Genomic DNA, 19192 nt, shown 5'->3' with positions numbered 1-19192 from the left:
AATAACAGAAATATGGAAGCCATTTCTCCTCAGTCTAGATAAGAAAGCACAGCTATGTTAGGCAGTAGAGAGGGAAAGCCACTCCGCACATGATAAAAGCACTCTGAGCCTTAGAGACATGGAGTATTCTTATGAGGTTAAGTTTAACAAAGGCAGGCTTAGTCAAATTAAATCCTCCTCCCACTAGAGCAAAGGGATTTTAATTAGTTTCTTTTTTGGGTGATGTATTTCCTCTTTTTGGACCTAATGTTTACTCAGAAGGAAGCTCCATTATGGTCAACGGAGCTTACTTCCAGGGAAATGTAGATAAAATTTCAACCACAGAAGAACATATTGTTACATGCCACCCCAACCTCCACGATTGTGCAAGATTCCACGGCTCCCAGGCCTGGAAATTAGGCACAGCAAAGACTGTGGTGCCCTTAGGATATATGGTTTATTTACTCATACAGTGGAACCTTGGTTCCCGAACAGCTTAGTTGACGAACAAATTGACTCCCGAACGCTGCAAAGCCAGAACGAAGAGTTCCGTTTTACAAACATCTTTCAGTTTCGGCTGTTGGCATTGTTTCCGGGCCCAAATAGCCAATCAGAAGCCACAGCTTCCAGAACGGATTGTGTTTGAGAACCAAGGTAACACTGTATATACAACCTATACAACCTGAGCCTTCTGTGGAGGGACTCACAACATTCACACCCTAAAAAGGTCTTGTTCCTCTCAAAGCCGCAGTACAGTGGTACCTCGGGTTACAGACGCTTCAGGTTACAGATGCTTCAGGTTACAGACTCCGCTAACCCAGAAACGGTGCTTCAGGTTAAGAACTTTGCTTCAGGATGAGAACAGAAATCGGGCTCTGGCGGCGTGGCAGCAGCAGGAGACCCCATTAGCTAAAGTGGTGCTTCAGGTTAAGAACAGCTTCAGGTTAAGAACGAACCTCCGGAACGAATTAAGTACTTAACCCGAGGTACCACTGTATTGGATCCAATCAGAAATCCAACATGCTTCTCTGACGCTCTGCAGCTGGCAGCATTTTGAACACTGCCCTGCTTTCCCCCCAGCTCACATCACAGGAAACCTGTAAAATTCTACTCCAGAGGTTTTTGTTTTTCTAACTAATTCTGAGTTGAGAGAGGGCCCCTTCCCATTTGCCCTCTGGCGCACAGACAGTCCCTTTGTCCCAGCTAAGGACCCATCTTAACAGCCATCCCTGGGCTGGCTCCTGGCTTGTCTTTTTAACATGCCCAATTCAATGTCTTGCGCCCAGGAATTAGAAGAGTCCCACCATAAACCTAAAACAATATTGAAATGTTCCAGAGTCAAATGCTCTTCCTATTTTCATCACCCACTTCCTGTATATCTGACCACTGGGAATTAACATTTAGAGGAGGTTAATGGATACTGGCAGATTTCATCTGGTTTCTGCTGGTGCTATTATTATGAGGCGGATTTTATTATGGCTGTGTTTCATTTCACGGCAAAGTTTCTTTTTAATGCATTTGTTCTATATTGCTGTACTCCCGGGCACCTTGAGCGACCTTACAGAGAAGAACTGCAGTTTTATAAAGCTAAAAATAAGTAAGTAAAACAAATAAACTCCATCTGTAAGTCTGCTTTCCAGAACTAGGGATGCAAATTCAACATAGGGAAGCAATCTTTCAAACTCCACCAGCAAGATAAATGGTCTAAATCAGCAAATAATCTGCTCTTGTCTCCTTGTCTAGGACAGTAGCCAATTCTGAGATGAAATGTGGCAAGACATGACAAAAGTCCTACTTGGACGATATTCCCTCATGTGAATAACATGACCTTCTTCCCCTTACATGAGTGGCAGGGGGCAAATCCAATGGGGTTGTAGGGGCGGGCCTACTGGATGGTGCTCCCCTCTTCCCCTCTTTTGATTGGCTGCATAGGGGAAAGAGTGGAGCCCCATCCACTGGCCCCACCCTTACATCCCCATTGGCTCTTTCCCCTGCCATCCATGCAAGGCAGGAAGGTTAACAAGGGAATCCTAACCTTTGGCTGTTGGTTCCTCCTGTGGCACAGAACCCTGTGCAACTTCCTACTTAAGGTGCCCTCAAGATGTTACTGGGCTGCAATTCCCATCAGCCCCAGCCAATCTGGCCAATAGCCAGGGATAATGAAATTTGTGTTCCAACAATATTTGGAGGGCACCACGCTGACTACCCCTGCTCTACTATCCTCTCTGGGTGGTTCTTTCTCTTCCCTTCTTTCTCACTATAGGTTCCAGTCTCTTTTATTTTTGGATCTGTTACATCTCCTCCAATCTCCCTCCCAATTTCCCTAGACCAAACTCCCCCCCCTTCAATATATTTTTATTATTTTCCTCCTTAAACAACATTTTCAATGTTACAACATTACAATATTAAACACAAAACCTCTCTGCTCTGCCGAGCATATGACTTCCCTCCTTCCTTTCAGCAGGTTTTCCATTTCTAATCCAATCGTGCAATTTACATCTTTAACCTATTTGTCCACATTTTAGGATTTATTTCAATCCTGCTAGTGTCTTCAAGTTTTTACAGTTGTTATTCAAATATGCAATAAATTTACTCCAGTCCCTTTGGAATTTCTGATCGTCCTGGTCTCGAATCCTGCAAGTCAGTCTGGCCAGTTCTGCAAAGTCCATCATCTTCGCCTGCCACTCAGCAATGGTAGGTACCTCCTGTAACTTCCACTTTTGGGCCAATAAAGTTCTCGCTGCAACTGTGGCATACACAAATAATCTTTGATCTATCTTTGTAATTTCCTCTCCCATCAAACCTAGCAAAAATGCTTCTGGTTTTTTGAGGAAGGTGTATCTAAACATCTTTTTTAGTTCATTATAGATCAATTCCCAGAATGTTTTTACTTTGTCACAGGTCCACCACATATGATAAAAGTTACTGTCTGATTCTTTACATTTCCAGCATGTTTTATCTCTCATTCTATACATTTTAGCTAACTTTACTGGTGTCAAATACCATCTGTGCATCATCTTCATTACATTTTCTTTTAATGCCATACATGCTGTAAATTTTAAATTTTCATTCCACAATCTTATCCCTGAATCAAACTCAATGCTATACCCAAAATCTAGTGCCCATTTTATCATAACTTCTTCTACTTCCTCATCTTTAGTAAGCCATTCCAACAACAAATTGTACATTTTGGATAATAATTTACTTCTGCCTTCCAATAGCTCAATTTGGAATCTTGATTTTTTATTTTCAAAACCAACCTTCCTCTTATCTACATTAAATATATCATTCACTTGATGATATTGCAACCAACCTGTAAATAAACCTTCAATTTGATCACATGGCTTACGTTTTCGACCTTGCTTGGTTTCCATCAAAATCTCTTCATATGTAGCCCACCTTCCCTCCATATTTAATTTTTTAACCGTCAATACCTCAATGGGTGAAATCCACCATGGTGTTTTCTTTTCCAATAATTTTTTATTTATTTCCCATACTTCATATGGGAAACTCTTTAGGCCCCTGCAATAGCTCCTTAGGAGGGGAAGGGCTGTGTCCTAGGCATCCCACAGAGCTGCCCAAGGTTGCAGCAGGCATCAACAGTAGATCCTGGATGGGTACTGAGACCCAGCAGCAGACCAAGGATGCTGATACAAGGCCTTACACACCCTGCTGGCAAAATGTCATCTTCTAAAACAATAATTTAATCACTGGATATGCATCACTCAAGCATCCACCTGAGTTAATCAGCAACACAGGGCACTTCTAGATGGGAGCTTAATTTGCAAGCAGGTCACTGCGATATTTCAAGGGATCAAAGGCATGGAAGAAGAAGAAGAAGAAGAAGAAGAAGAAGAAGAAGAAGGAGAAGGAGAAGGAGAAGGAGAAGGAGAAGGAGAAGGAGAAGGAGAAGGAGAAGGAGAAGGAGAAGGAGAAGATCTGATATCCCACTTTATCACTACCCAAAGGAGTCTCAAAGCGGCTAACATTCTCCTTTCCCTTCCTCCCCCACAACAAACGCTCTGTGAGGTGAGTGAGGCTGAGAAACTTCAGAGAAGTGTGACTAGCCCAAGGTCACCCAGCAGCTGCATGTGGAGGAGAGGGGAATCAAACCCAGTTCACCAGATTATGAGTCCACCGCTCTTAACCACTACACCACACTGGCAAGTGCCCTGTGAGGAAAGGTTGAAGTGTTTGGGACTTTTTAGTTTAGAGAAAAGGTGAGTAGACATGACGTGATAGACATGTGTAAAATGATGGTGCGTGGCACAGAGAAAGCAGATACAGAAAAGTTTTTCTCCCTCTCTTGTAACACTAGAACTTGTAGACATCCAGTGATGGTGACCCTTGGAAGATTCAGGACAGAATAAAGAAAACACTTCTTCATGCATCACATAGTAAAACTATGGAACTCCCTCGCCCAGGAGGCAGTGAAGGCCACCAACTTGGATGGCTTTAAAGAAGAATGGGCAAATTGGACAAATTCAAGGAGTGACCAAAAATGGCCAAAGGGTGGTTTGCAAAAATAAGGTAATATAAAAACATAACACATAATCAACAGAAACATTAAAATAATTTGCATGAGTTGCATTGTTAATGACAGAATTGTTTGCAACAGGCTTTTTTTAATTGATGAGAATTTCTCTGAAAAGTGCAAATCTGGGAGATGCGCTGTTGTTTTGGATGTGTGGACGCTGCAAAAAGCTTGCATTCATGAGGACCATTGGTCTCCCCCCAAATAAAATACTCATATCATTCCCCCTTCCACTTCTGTGTACAGCCTTTATGATAAAGAGCCAGGGCTTTTAAGGCCTTCGAAGACCCAAAGCCGAAATGAAAAATCACTTCATATCTCGCAAGAGAGACAGAGAGAAAGTTCAACTTCTTCTCCAGGCCCTTATTCATCATTTGGCTGAAATATTTAAAATAAATATGAACTCAGAAAGAGAGAGAGAGAATGTTTCCAGAGCAGAAGGGCATTTGGCTGTTTGGGGGAAATGAAGGGCAATCTTGGGAGATTAGGAGAATGCCAATGATGAAAACTGAAGACAGAAACAGAGAAGAGGAATGGCTGCGGATCTTAAAACTTGCTGACAAATTATCCTGCATCAATGCCATTTCTCTTTTCCCCGAGAGTTACGAGAGTTACATTCCTGAAAGCCTGTTAGAAGACATTATTCCTATCAAGCAAAGGACACTGTGCAACCATGCTAATGAAGAGGAAAGAAAGAAAAAAGAAGGAGCGAGCTCAGAATTCAAGGAATTTCATTCCAGCCCAACTAAGAAGTGCGCACCAGGCCAGAATCAAAGGTGTCTTTCTTTCAAATCAGGAGTGGATATCGTTGAAGGAATGTTAATCAGCTTGTGGCTTACAGGAGAAAGAGAGGCCTTGAACACTCTCGGGGGAGCGAAAGGCTTTTTTGGCATTCACCATTGGTAAAGCCATGTGGTAGAAGGGGGGTCTGTGACATAGCTGTAAAGTGGGAGATGGAGAAAGGAAGGGGTGTTTTAAGGCAGATGACTTAAAGGTGGGAGACGGGTGCAGAAGTCTTCTCCTCCCAATTGTGCAGTCCCTTCACAGGATAATTTTCTCCAGTGCTATTTTTCTAGAAATAGAGGTGCCAGAACTCACCATGAACACCTCCCTTGTTGTCTTATAATGGCAATGGAGCCCATCTGAGAGGTGCCAAAACAGTTCTGGTGAGTTCCGGCTGAAAAAACCCCATGATTTTCTCCCAGCTGGACTCTGAAACGGTGAGAAAGCTCTGTCAGGAGAAAGGCAGCTGGAAGGAAGTACATAAGAACCCTGCTGTGTTCAGGCCAAAGGCCTATCTAGTCCAGCATCCTGTTCTCATGGTGGCCAGGTATTTGCCAAAGGAAGACCACAAGCAGGACCTGAGGGCCACAGCACTCTCCTTGTTTGTGATAACCAGCATCTAGTATCTGGAGGCAAATGTGTCTTGTGAAGAAATATCCGAAGTACAGTGGTACCTCGGGTTATATACGGTTCAGGTTACATACGGTTCAGGTTACAGACTCCGCTAACCCAGAAACATTACCTCGGGTTAAGAACTTTGCTTCAGGATGAGAACAGAAATCGTGCAGCGGTGGCACGGCAATGGCTCAGCGGCAGCAGGAGGCCCCATTAGCTAAAGTGGTGCTTCAGGTTAAGAACAGTTTCAGGTTAAGAACAGACCTCCAGAACGAATTGAGTTCTTAACTCGAGGTACCACTGTATTTTAAAAATGTTTCAGAGAAGGGAAAGACCTAAGGGAAGGAAGACCACAAAACAGTCCAATGAGGACTGAACTGAATGCTGTCTGACTGCTGTAGGGAAAAACCAGAAAACCAGCAAAGACTTGAGGTGGGGGGGACAGATAGAATGGAATCTCCTGGAAGAGCATGTGGCTTCTTTCTCTACCCTTCTCAAAGGAAGTTGTCAGGGACTGAACCTGGCTAGGTAAGGGCCACTGGCCTAGAACAGATCTGTGAGAAAAGACCAAAGGTCCATCTAACCAAGCATTTGGTCTCCAAGAGTGGTCGACCAGATGTTTGTTGGAAGCTGAAGAGCAGAGCATGGAGGCATGGAGCTGTCTCTGCAGTTGTCTGTTCCTGGTATCTGAGGTATCTGCCTTTGAACTCCATTTAAAGCTATCATGTACCATGGACACAGGGGAATGGTGGGAGGCACCAGCTGGGGGAACCCCCAAGGGAAGAAGGCTCAGAGCCCAGGGATTGGTGATGGGATGACATTGAGTGTTCAGAGGGTAAGAGAGGGCAGACTGAGAGGAGGAGGTGTCAGAAGCTTAAGCGGTAACAGGGTTTAGTGAGAAGGAAGAGGCTGTGGCAGGGGGCAGTCCAGAATCAGAGGCCAAAGTGGAGGCTGGAGAGGAGGGAGTCAAGAGGCAGAAATTAGTCAGGCTGGTGACGAAGCCAGGGTGAGGAGCAGGAGAGGTATGAAGAGGGAGGAACAGAGTCAGGTGCGTCGGCATAGTCTCAGATTGTCTGGGAAGGAGCTTGGGGTGGAGGAGATTTAGGCAGCTGTGGGAAGGTGGGCACCTTCAACCTCCACAACTGCCTCATAGGGACAAGACCTACTGAGAAGAGTTGCTGTGCTCATTAGGTCTGGCACTACTGAGCAGATCCTGTTTCTTCTAATAAAGAGTTAACTTTCCTTACTCCGCGTAATTTATTCCTGACACCCACTTCTGGCACCATGATTAAGAGCCATTTATAGACTTAGCTTGCTTGAATTTGTCTAATCCAGGGGTTGGGGAACCTGTACCCCTTCAGATGTCATTGGATGCCAACTCCCATCAGTCTTAACCAGCATGGCAAATGGTCAGGAACACCTGGAATCCCACAGGTTCCCCACTTCTGGTCTACAATATGCTGGTGACGGTTACAGCAGAGATTCCTCCCACTTTTCCCCCCCTCCTGCCAGGCCACCAGCACCCCACGTAAGGCTGAGCGATTGTTGCTGTGTTTTTCAAATTGCAACTGAATGGAAACAATTGTTTTGCAACTGCCTGTGACTTGCCTGTTTTGCAAAACAGGCCATTTGAGAGAAGCCCACACCGAGAGGACACAACGCTGCTATTATTTGCTTTATTTTCCTATCTCCGACAAAAGCTGCCGCGCGCTGCCGCGTTGCCCTGACACTTAACCCCGGCTAAGAAGAAAAGGCTCGATCAGGATGTGTCAGGGATCATTAAAAATAATTTGATTCCAGCCCCGTTGCTTCTCCTTCTGCCTTAAAAATGAGTGACAGCCTGACTGACAGCCGCGGCGGAGGAAGAGCAGAACTCGGGAGTGCCACCGCTCGCTGCTCGCTCCGAAATTAATTGAAGAGGAAAGCACCACTCCGAAAGAGGATGGAGCTAGTGGAGGAGAAGCAGTACTGGGGTTATGGTTCCTTGGCTCCCTCCGTTGGCTTCCAATTAGAAAGCCCCACCACCGACGTTGCAGGTCAGCTGTGAAAAACGAAGGGGTCCAGTCGTCATCGTGACCCCAGTGCCTCTTGCCCAGAAATGCAGCTTGACGACCAGCTGAAGGCTGGAGATTCAGAAAGCGTTACAAGAATTAGTCAAAGCAAGGCCAGGCAGCAACCAAAGGCCACACTTTTAAAATTTATTTAGTCTTTCGCATAAGAGACTCGGGACATTTCCCAGTGGCATTTTTAGGACAAGGCGCCTTTTTGTTTTCAAGGCAATCAGGAGAAACAATTTGCTCGCGTCCTTCAGATAGCATGGAGTGTGGGAAGCTGCCTTATTATACCAGCTCGGGCGATGCCTAGATACATGCCACACATTTCAAGCATGTTGCTTCTCTCCTCCCTCCCCAAAAGCTCCTGGAAACTGTAGTTTATACCCCTCAGAGCTACAGTTCCCAGAACCTGGAAAAGCTACCATTCCCAGGAGTCTTGGGGTGGAAGCAGTGTGTTTTAAAGGTATGGTACAGAATATATCTTTCCATTTAAGTCCTGAGCTCTTTTGACTCCTATGGGATGCCAAGTGTGGGGCAGGTTAAAAACCTGGCTCAGTCAAAAGGGGGCTTGGAGGTCCTAATGATCAGTTGATTGGTAGTGCCACCTGACTGTCAGGTCTTGCTAAGTCCCTTTCAAAGAGACTTTGCACAGGATTTTGCAGGTACCAGCGTTCAGCTGAATGGGGATGCCTGCAAAGTGCTTTGACTCAGTCAGACCCGACAATCAGCTGCATGTTGTGGGTTGCCAAGTCTCTTTCAAAGTGCACTGCAAGGTAGCAGCCTGAAAAGCAGCTTCTCAACAAGACTCTCTCCCAGCTCAAACCTGTATACAATCGAGAAACTCTTACTGCTCAACTACAGCCCTTCCTCTTCATTCCTATTTGTAAATCGTTTGACTCGATCAGCCTTCTGGTTATGTACTTAGAACGAAGAAGTTCTACGGAATGACATCTGAGCCAAAACTGTTTCTTGGGGACATTTCAAATCTGAAGAGAAGGCAGACCTTAAAAAATATAAAAAAGCACTAAGGAGCTTTTTCAATCCCATGTCCTTTTTGTGTGTTTCCCTGAGGATGTAATGGTTGGCCTCAAAGTCTAATGAGGTCAAAAGGAAATCTCTCTCTCTCTCATTTTCATTACTTTGCTCACTAGCAAAAAACCAACGCAGCAGGCAGACCTAATGCAAGACACAGCACATCCCTAGGCAAAGCCTTCACCACTCCTTGCCTGCGTGGCTGAGCTGGATGTTGGCCCATGGCAGGTCACATGGGCAGCAAGTCTATCTGGAGCAAAAGCTCAGTTTTCCTTTGGACATTCTCCTCAGCCCACAGGCTTGACTGAAAACAGAGGGAACCTCACAGAGCCATGAAAGCTGAGAGTTGCTTCTGGAGTTCCAGTGGGGTGGGGGGAGTGAGTTGGGAAATGGGGCGCAGTGGAACTGTGAAGGGCATAGCTCAGGAATCAGAATAATAAATCAGAATAATAAAATTGCAAAGTCTGAAGATCATGGCCACTGGTCCCATCACCTCCTGGCAAATAGAAGGGGAAGAAATGGAGGGAGTGAGAGAGTTTACTTTCTTGGGCTCCATGATCACTACAGATGGTGACAGCAGCCACGAAATTAAAAGACGCCTGCTCCTTGGGAGAAAAGCAATGACAAACCTAGACAGCATCTTAAAAAGCAGAGACATCACCTTACCAACAAAGGTCCGTATAGTTAAAGCTATGTTTTTCCCAGTAGTGATGTATGGAAGTGAGAGCTGGACCATAAAGAAGGCTGATCGCCGAAGAATTGATGCTTTTGAATTATGGTGCTGGAGGAGACTCTTGAGAGAGCCATGGACTGCAAGAAGATCAGACCTACCCATTCTGAAGGAAATCAGCCCTGAGTGCTCACTGGAAGGACAGATCCTGAAGCTGAGGCTCCAATACTTTGGCCACCTCATGAAAAGAGAAGACTCCCTGGAAAAGACCCTGATGTTGGGAAAGATGGAGGGCACAAGGAGAAGGGGATGACAGAGAACGAGATGGTTGGACAGTGTTCTCGAAGCTACCAGCATGAGTTTGACCAAACTGCGGGCGGCAGTGGAAGACAGGAGTGCCTGGCGTGCTCTGGTCCATGGGGTCACGAAGAGTCGGACACGACCAAATGACTAAACAACAACAACAACAAAGTCTGAAGGGATCCTGAGCATCATCTAGTTCAACCTCCAGCAATGCAGGAATCTTAACTAAAGCATCCATGACAGATGGATGCTTAAAAACTCCCAGGAAGGAAAGTCCACCACTTCTTGTAGGAGTCTGTTCCACTGTCGAGCAGCTCTTACTGTCAGAAAGTTATTCTTGGCATTTCGGGCCCTACCCTCTGGAGCAGGAGAAAAACATTTCACTGTACCTTCCATGTAACAGTCCTTTAGGCATTTGAAGATGGCTATCGTATCTCCTCTCAGTCTCCTCTCATGCAAACTAAGTTCAGTAGTTTAGTTTAGCTGGAGAGGCCTCCTTCCTTGTAACTTGAAGAGAAACCTTTGATTTCAGTTCTGTTTGAAGTAATTTAATATTACTAAGAAGCGGAACCTGTGCTTGGACTAGCAAATGGTTTTATGCCACTATTTGTATGTAGCATTATTTGTCTTTGTACCTGTTTGAAGAAAGTTCTGTTAGCAAAGCTTCGAAACGCTATTTTGGTCTGGGCAATTTTTATTGCAAAGTGAGTCAGTTTTTATTAACCCTGTTGCTTCAAGCTGTGCAATTTTAATATCTACAATAGTCCCATGGTTCCCCACTAAAATTCTGTACCTTTTCATACCACAAATGCATTTTTCTTGGGGGGGGGGGGGAGTTGTTCCACTTTTGTTGAACTATAGCATAAAGAGGAATGATGTATGAATGGCCCAGTACCAACCCACCACTAATGCACCATTGATACATCAATGATATGTTGCAAAATGTCCCTGCAAAAAAACTCTGCAAAACACACCAGGGTTTTTTAGGGGGGGGGGGGGGCTTTGAGAAATACAGCGAAGAAGCAGTCACTTTCCTGGCCATGGAACAATTTACAAGTCAGCTGTTATTCCTCTGGTATGTTTTTTTCATGAGTTATGTCAATGGCTGAAGAATAAATCTACTTTTTAACAAAAGCTCAGGGGCATTTTGATAGAGTCATGCACTATTTTTTTTAAAAAAAGGTGAATCCAAGTTCATGTGCGCAGGAGTTTTAAAATTATATGCTTAAAATGAAAACAACACATATTCTCAACAACATTTATTCCATAAACAAAGCAGGCACACTTACACTTCCATTACCAGCAGTAGCAGCAGCATGGCATATCTCTTACAGCTTCAGGATAAAAGTGATATATTAGCCTAGCACAGCTTTGGGAATAGGAAGCTGCCTTATACCGAATCACACTATTGGTCCATCTGTCTGTACCTGGGGGGGGGGGGAATAACCAATGGTTCATTTGGTGTCCAAAGGGGTTCTTTTGTGAGCCTTCAAAACTCCCTCCCCCAAATGTGCCACTTTAAAAAACACCAAAGACATTACTTCTGTGGTCCCCCTACTGCAATAACATGATTTTGAAATGTTTTTGTGCCCTGCCAATTTCCTATTTTAATTTTCTAAAATACTGACTGCTGTGATGCTCTGGATGACAAAATGTTTTAGTGAATCCTAAAGTCCCCATATCTCCTCACTGCAATTTAAGAGGTCGTAGCCATGCCTCCAGGCAAACCCAATTGGCCGGCTGGGGGGGGGGCATGATGTGGCCGGGGTTCCTGCTAATGTGGGCTGCGATACTCCGCCCACTGCCAGGTCACTGCGAGGACCTGGATTCCCACCTGCAAAGCAGCCCCTCCAAAAAGGGGGCGCTGACCTCTCTTTGTACTGCTTTTCCATGGCCAAAGGGGGATCCCCAAAGCCTGACACTGTCTACTATCTATATCTATCATCTATCTATCATCTATCATCTATCTATCTATCTATCTATCATCTATCATCTATCTATCTATCTATCTATCTATCATCTATCTATCATCTATCATCTATCTAACTATCTAAATATTTGCACTAGTTCATCATCATACTGTTTTCATTGGCTGCTTCCTAAGGTTTTAAATTCAGGAATGGGGAGAGGAGGATGGGGGAGGAAGAAAAAAGAGGGCACTCTTGAGTGTCATAAATGACTGGGGTGGGGTATGTTTAAGGGAACGTGATGGTGACAAAAGGTTGGGGTGAAACCCAAATGTAAATCTTCGTTTTCCTGGTTATTATGCACTTATCTTCTGTGGTTTACCCACCTTCTGGAAGCAAATGAGTCTTTCTAATGGAATGGCTAATTGGTCCATCTTACATTTAACAGGGGGATGTTGGTGGCGCTGTGGTCTAAACCACAGAGCCTAGGGCTTGCCGATCAGAAGATCGGCGGTTTCAATCACCGCAACAGGGTGAGCTCCCGTTGTTCGGTCCCAGCTCCTGCCCACCTAGCAGTTTGAAAGCATTTCAAGTGCAAGTAGATAAATAGGTACCACTCCAGCGGGAAGGTAAATGGTGGTTCCGTGCGCTGCTCTGGTTCACCAGAAGCGGCTTAGTCATGCTGGCCACATGACCCGGAAGCTGTCTGCGGACAAACGCCGGCTCCCTTGGCCTATAGAGCGAGACGAGCACTGCAACACCAGAGTTGTCCACAACTGGACCTAATGGTCAGGGGTACCTTTACCTTTAACTTTTTTACATTTAACAGGGGAGGGAAAATAACTTTAGATGTTTCTATTTTGTAAGCGTTCACTGGGCTTCTCTTTGCAGTCTTATTCAGATTCGTTTGGTCTTTGGGCCAATTATTCAATTAGAGGGGTGGGCGGTTCTTTAATAGCTGCCAAGAGTAAAACCAGTACTGCACACAAGTCCTCAAGTGAATCGTGTAACCAATGTAAGGAATTACCCTGACCTTTAAAGCACATTGTTCTTGAGCGATGGCACTTGGGAGCCCTCCAATTAAACATAAAAGCAGTTGTTGGGGTTTTTTCTTTTTTAAGAAGACATTTTTCTCAATTTCGTTCTACTGAGTTCAGCAAAACTTTCCCTTTTGAAACAATTACACCTCCCAAATTCCTTTGGCACAGGTCCATCCAATTATGGCACAGGTTATTTGACAGGCTAAGTCTTACATTACAGGTGAAACTCGGCTCTCCCTTACAGTGGCTCACATATTTGCTTTGCCTTCTAATACAAATCTCCGACTGGGAGTGCAAAGCAATTTGCAGGGACAAAGCAAACAATACAAATGAACCCAAAGCTTGTCCTTCCTTATCAGCTGCTAATACAGTCTCGGTCTGATCCCTCCTGCAATTATGGAGGCAAGGCTGCTTAGGATGCCTTGAGGACACTTCCTCCGTGCCCCCTCCTCCTTCGTGACTCAGCGACACAAGACCTAGGCCTACTTTACAAGCAAAGGAAGTCAGGCCACATCTCCAAACAATGAACGTTCAGACAATTTCTCCCTGTGCTCCTCAAATGATAAACCAGGGAAGGAAGGAAATGAGAACTCTGGAGCCAGGGCTACAAAACCAGCTGCTAAGACCATAGATACCCGAGGCATTTCTAACCTGTTGTTATTTTCAGATGGAATTCAATTACTTGCCAGTAAATTCAGGTTGCAGAATTAAAGATGATCTAGATCTCTTGCACAACATATCTGATTCCCCAAAATATCAGATTTTTTCCTGCAGTAAGGAAAGTGTGGGATAGCACTTGCTTGATGATGAAGGGTGCTTCCTGAAGGGGCCAGTGGCGCAATGGATAATGCGTCTGACTACGGATCAGAAGATTGTACTCCTGCCTGGCTCGCAGTGGTCCATTTTAGAGAGCCAGTGTGGTGTAGTGGTTAAGAGCAGTAGACTCGTAATCTGGTGAACCGGGTTCACATCTCTGCTTCTCCATATGCAGCTGCTGGGTGACCTTGGGCCAGTCACACTTCTCTGAAGTCTCTCAGCCTCACTCACCTCACAGAGTGTTTGTTGTGGGGGAGGAAGGGAAAGGAGAATGTTAGCCACTTTGAGACTCCTTCGGGTAGTGATAAAGCAGAATATCAAATCCAAACTCCTCCTCCTCCTCCTCCTCCTCCTCCTCCTCCTCCTCCTCCTCCTCCTCCTCCTCTTCTTCTTCTTCTTCTTCTTCTTCTTCTTCTTCTTCTTCTTCTTCTTCTGTTCATTGAGCATTTGTCCTCATTTGTTTGCAGAGAGATTAGACAACAATAACTATTTTTCGAGCATTCATTCTGATTGCTTGTGGGGAGGTTGGATGATGGTTGGCCCGAAGCAAGCATCTGCTTTTAATGTGCATCTTCTTCATCGCACAGATTCATTCTATGGGCAGGGACTTTGACTTTTAAGAACATAAGAAGATCCTGCTGGATCAAGCCAATGAAGTTCAGCATCCTCTTTTCACAGTGGCCAACCAGATGCCCATTATGGGAGACCCAGAAGCAGGATCTGAGCACAAGATCACTCTCCCCTCCCGGGGTTTCCAGTGACTGGTATTCAGAGGTATTGCTGCCTCGAACTGTGGAGGCAGAGCAGAGTCATCATGGCTATGCTGAGAAATCATGGGTATGACATGGAATAGTTGATAAAACATAACCGTTATAACATTTTGCAAAAGCTTTTCACACACTGTAAAAGAGGATGAAACACATGGGTAGAAGTGAAGTTTAGACTCACCGCAGAGGGTTAAATGTGACTTACATTTCAAAAAGCCTCGAATTTGCTTGGCTGGGTAATTTGATCTGTAGGCTAAATTGAGTCCTGTAAAGGATTGATTGAGATGTTTTACATTTCATTAAGATCGTCCCATACGGCCTATGTTCCAGATCTAGGAATCTTGTTCATATCACCCTCCCCTGTTCTTCTGCAGAACAGCATCGTTCATAGATGAGTAGAAATGGTGGCTCTCATATAGGTGTCAAGATAAGCTTGACGTATCATCCTGCAGGAAGGGAATGCTGATTGGGTAGGCCGGCAAACGCAATGCAGGTGTGTGCTTGTGCGTGATTTGCTGGCACAGTCAGACGCAAGGCACAAATTTGCATGTGTGCAGAGCAGAAGCCTGGGCAAAAACCAGACTGCAGAAAGATATCCGGTGCAGACTTTTAGCACTGCTAATGAATTGGGGGGAAAGTGGGTTTGTAACTAGCAGCCATACCCCATCAACTGGGCCAGGATGAGAGGAATTACAATCCAGTAACATCTGGGGTGCACCCAGTGGCGTAGCGTGGGGGGTGCAGGGGGGGCGGGCCGCACCGGGCGCAACATCTGGGGTTAGGGCAAATCCATGGGTTAGGGGGCGCAAATTACTTGCCTTGCCCCGGGTGCTGACAACCGACGCTACGCCACTGGGTGCACCATATTAGCTATACCGACTTAGTATTTCAAGGCAGAGGTGAGATTCAAGCAAAGTGGGACTGCTTGATTCATAACTCAAGTCTTTTAGGCACTATATTACACCACTGAAAACAACTACTTCTCCTAATCACCCCCACAGGCCTTTTCCTACATGCTGACTGCTTACTGAAAAGGAGAGGGGAAAGTAATCAATATATAGTAGAGAAACATATTGCCGAATCACTCTCCGGCACCGTCTGTTTTATCTTGCCCTCCACGCTGAGCTCTTTCAGAGAATAAGCACCATTGTCCTTACGGGGATTGTGCATGCTTTCCCCCTACACCGTTTTTCTTTCTCTCCCTCATTAAATAAGTTTGGAACTTTAATTTCGAAGCTAGGAAAGTTTCATTTCAGGGTAAGAGAGCCAAAGGAACGATGGGGCCAGGAAGAGGTGTGCGTTGGAAAATACCCCCGAGAACGTCACCCGCTCTGATGGGTAACAATGTGATTAAGTGTGGCTGACAGGAAACAGTTCACGTTGCCCGTTTTCAGTAGCCCCGCGCAATTAGAGAAGAAGCAAGTGGCAAATGCAAGGGAGGCGTGAAGCGGAGGGGAACCGGAGACTTGGAGCTGTCAGTGGGAAATAAATTGGTTGGTTCTACCTCCTTACACCAAGTTGTCAAGTTGAAACATCTCAAGCTCCCCAGCCAGTGGCTGCTGGAAAACAATGGCCTGGGGACCTCCCTTTTCCCACCCATCAAATCACTTAATCTCCGCAATAGTGCACCATTTCAGCATGGGTTCCAAGTGAGGAAGCTTCTGGGGGGTGGTGAAAGCTTGGGTACAATCCACTTGTACGGTAGTTTCTTATGTGCCAAGTCCCACTGAAACAGAAGGGGGTTGCTCAACACAGGGGCAGGGAACCTGTGACCTTCCAGATGTTGTTGGGCATCCATTCCCATCAGCCCCAGCCATCATGGCAAATGGTCAAGGATGATGTGAGCTGCAGTCCAGCAACATTTAGAAGGCCACACAACCTTGGCTAAAGACCACAAATTGTTGTTGTTGTTGTTCCTGCTCTTCACCAGCAGGTCCCAGGGTGGATTGCACCAATTTAAAATTCAGAATTAAATGCAGTTTAAACACAGTACAATCGCAGGAATAGGGTGGGTCTTGAAAACACATACCTCAGATGTCAAAGGCATAGGAATTCCACATAATTGGCCAAATCCATGTGTTAAGCAAGTAACTTTTATATATTCTAGGAAGAGAAGTCAACTTCTCATGGCTCACTGCATCCCTACCAGTAACACAGATATTGCCAATAAACCCTGGAAGTGGGGGTCAGACAGTCACGGGTGCCTGTTGAATCCATCATCATTCTTTAGAAACCACAGCTCCAACTATCATCACAGGGAGTGTATTTCAGAACTGGCCTCTTTCAGGCACAAACAATACATCCAGACTTCCGTCAGTAGCTGAAGCCATCCAATGCCTGTCGCTTGTTACTGGCATTTGTTTCTCTCGTTTCTTTAAATGGGGTGGACCACAGGGCACCCCTTGGAATTGCAGCCTGCCATTTGGCTTGACAAAAATGGCAGCTTCTCATGAGGGGATAAACAACACCTTAAGAGGGTGAGAGACACTAGGAAGTTAGGTACAAATAATCAGTGCATCTTATTGGTAGCTGGCCTCTGTATGGTATTTTCTCCGATCTTCTGCAGCCTCTTTGGGATCAGGGGACGCGGGTGGCGCTGTGGTCTAAACCACTGAGCCTAGGGCTTGCCCATCGGAAGGTCGGCGGTTCGGATCCCTGCGATGGGGTGAGCTCCCATTGCTCTGTCCCAGCTCCTGCCAACCTAGCAGTTCGAAAGCATGCCAAAGTGCAAGTAGATAAATAGGTACCACTCCGGCGGGAAGGTAAACAGCGTTTCCGTGCACTGCTCTAGTTTCGCCAGAAGCAACTTAGTCATGCAGGCCACATGACCCGGAAAAAGTATCTGCGGACAAACATCATCTCCCTTAGCCAGTAAAGCGAGATGAGCACCCAACCCCAGAGTTGTTTGGGACTGGACTTAACTGACAGGGGTCCTTTACCTTACTTTTAAAGTGAGAGCAGGAAAGAACCTCAGGCTCAGGGCCAAATGCTGTCAGCTTCCAGCATCAGCCAAAACACTCACACAACACCCCGGCTATTCTTCTCTTACTTTACAAGGAGATATCACTTCCAGCTGGGGTGGGGGGGTTTACTCCAATTTGTCTCTATGGCAACAGGGCAACCTCTTTCTAATGTAAACGACAGTACTTAACTAGCTAGCTTAGTTCCCTATCTTAACAAAGGAAGTGATTTGGTTCCTTTTCCACTTATCAATTCTACCTCAGCTGCACAGGTTTGGAAGGTATCATCCAGACTGACACACACACCCCAACCTACAACACTATATTAGTAAACGTAATATAGCAAAAAAGCAGCTTATGAAGGGAGATTGCTTCTCAAAAATGTAGTGAGAATACAGGCAGATATCTCACTGGACCAACAAACTTATGCAGGTAAAAATATACACACACTCTCGCTGGCTGGGGAGAGCAGACTAGGCAGGGGTCAGGACTGTGCCAACCAGCTCCTCCCTGTTTATTTCTCTGTAGGTCTGCTCCCCAGTTTTTACTTCCTTAGACTTATAGATACTGGTTACCCACAAGCTATTTTAATTCTGTCTTTGTTGCTATCTCTCCTGATAAGCCTGCTAGGCAGCTGGGCAAAGGAGGGGAGGAAACCACTGGGTACCATTTATCTCTGGAGAAAGATGAGGGCCTGAGTTCTCTCTATATTGCATCCCAGGGGAAAGTGTGCGTGTACGTATATATAGAAATATATTTATTCTTCTTGCACCAGCGATTAATAGGAAGGGAAAAGAAAACTGACTGTGATTTGTAAGGCCTGGCTTGCGAACCGTGAGCGTTCCCTGACTTTTCCTTTCCTTCGTTGTTTTTGTTTTGTTTTGTTTTTTTCGAAAGCCTCTTCTCATATTTTATTGTGTTAGCAGAGCAAAGCCAAACAGCACACGGTAGGACCCGCAACTTGCAAAGTGAGCCTATGCCAAATCCATCTAACACCCTGAGAAATCAAAAGAGTAATAACAAATCATCTCTTAAAAGTAAATTGCTTTTGAGGGTTAGCACGTCGTTTCCTTTGCTTACTAGCTTTTTTTTTTTTTTTTTTTTTGGCTAATCAATTTATGTTCAGATTTCCCCATTCGTTGGCTGCCTGACCTTTATAGAGCACGGCTCCAAGGGGTAGCAAGATGAACAACCTCTTCAAATGTGGGACTTGCCAATATATTCAGGTAACACTTCTTCTAATCTCTGTTCGACGGGGCTCCCCCCTCCTTACAATGCCACAGATTAAAGTGACGCAAAGAGCAAGGACATGGAATATTTGGGCCTGGTGTGTTTTTTCAGCCGGAGCGCAGTTCTGGCACCTCTCAGGTGGGTGCCGTTGTGGGCCTTTGCTCTCCCCACCTGCTTCCTGCCTTTACGTACTTCTGAGCTGCCCAAAATGAACTTTTCAAGTCAAAACGGCAGCTAGCCAGCGTGCGCCTGTCTACACTTTCTTTTAGAGCTATGACTCCACTTAGCTTCTAGCTGCTCCTAGTTGTGATTGGTCAAGCTATGGGGCAAGGGCAATTTGTATTTCCTTTTCTTCATTCCATCTCCCCCATAGTGGTGGCAGGTTTTAAGCTTTCAAGTCAGGCCTCTCCCATTGCATGTGCATGCGTTTGTGCAAAAGCTGTCCTAGCCATCCACTTGAATCTAAGAGAATGAGGGAGGTGGGGGCCCCTTTTTTTGACCT

The 19192-nt window shown here is 45.4% G+C and overlaps 1 long non-coding RNA gene across 1 annotated transcript in view; it reads left to right on the top strand.

The window, feature by feature from the left end:
* Nucleotides 1–19192, top strand: part of LOC310742845 — a 164190-nt gene that overhangs the window by 133991 nt on the left and 11007 nt on the right. The window lies entirely within an intron of this gene.

This window comes from Podarcis filfolensis (genome assembly GCF_964270895.1).
Source record: "Podarcis filfolensis genome assembly, chromosome: 10".
NCBI classification, from domain to species: Eukaryota; Metazoa; Chordata; class Lepidosauria; order Squamata; family Lacertidae; genus Podarcis; species Podarcis filfolensis.
The sequence above is the reverse complement of the archived record's forward strand: the minus strand, read 5'-3'. Positions and strand labels throughout refer to the sequence as shown.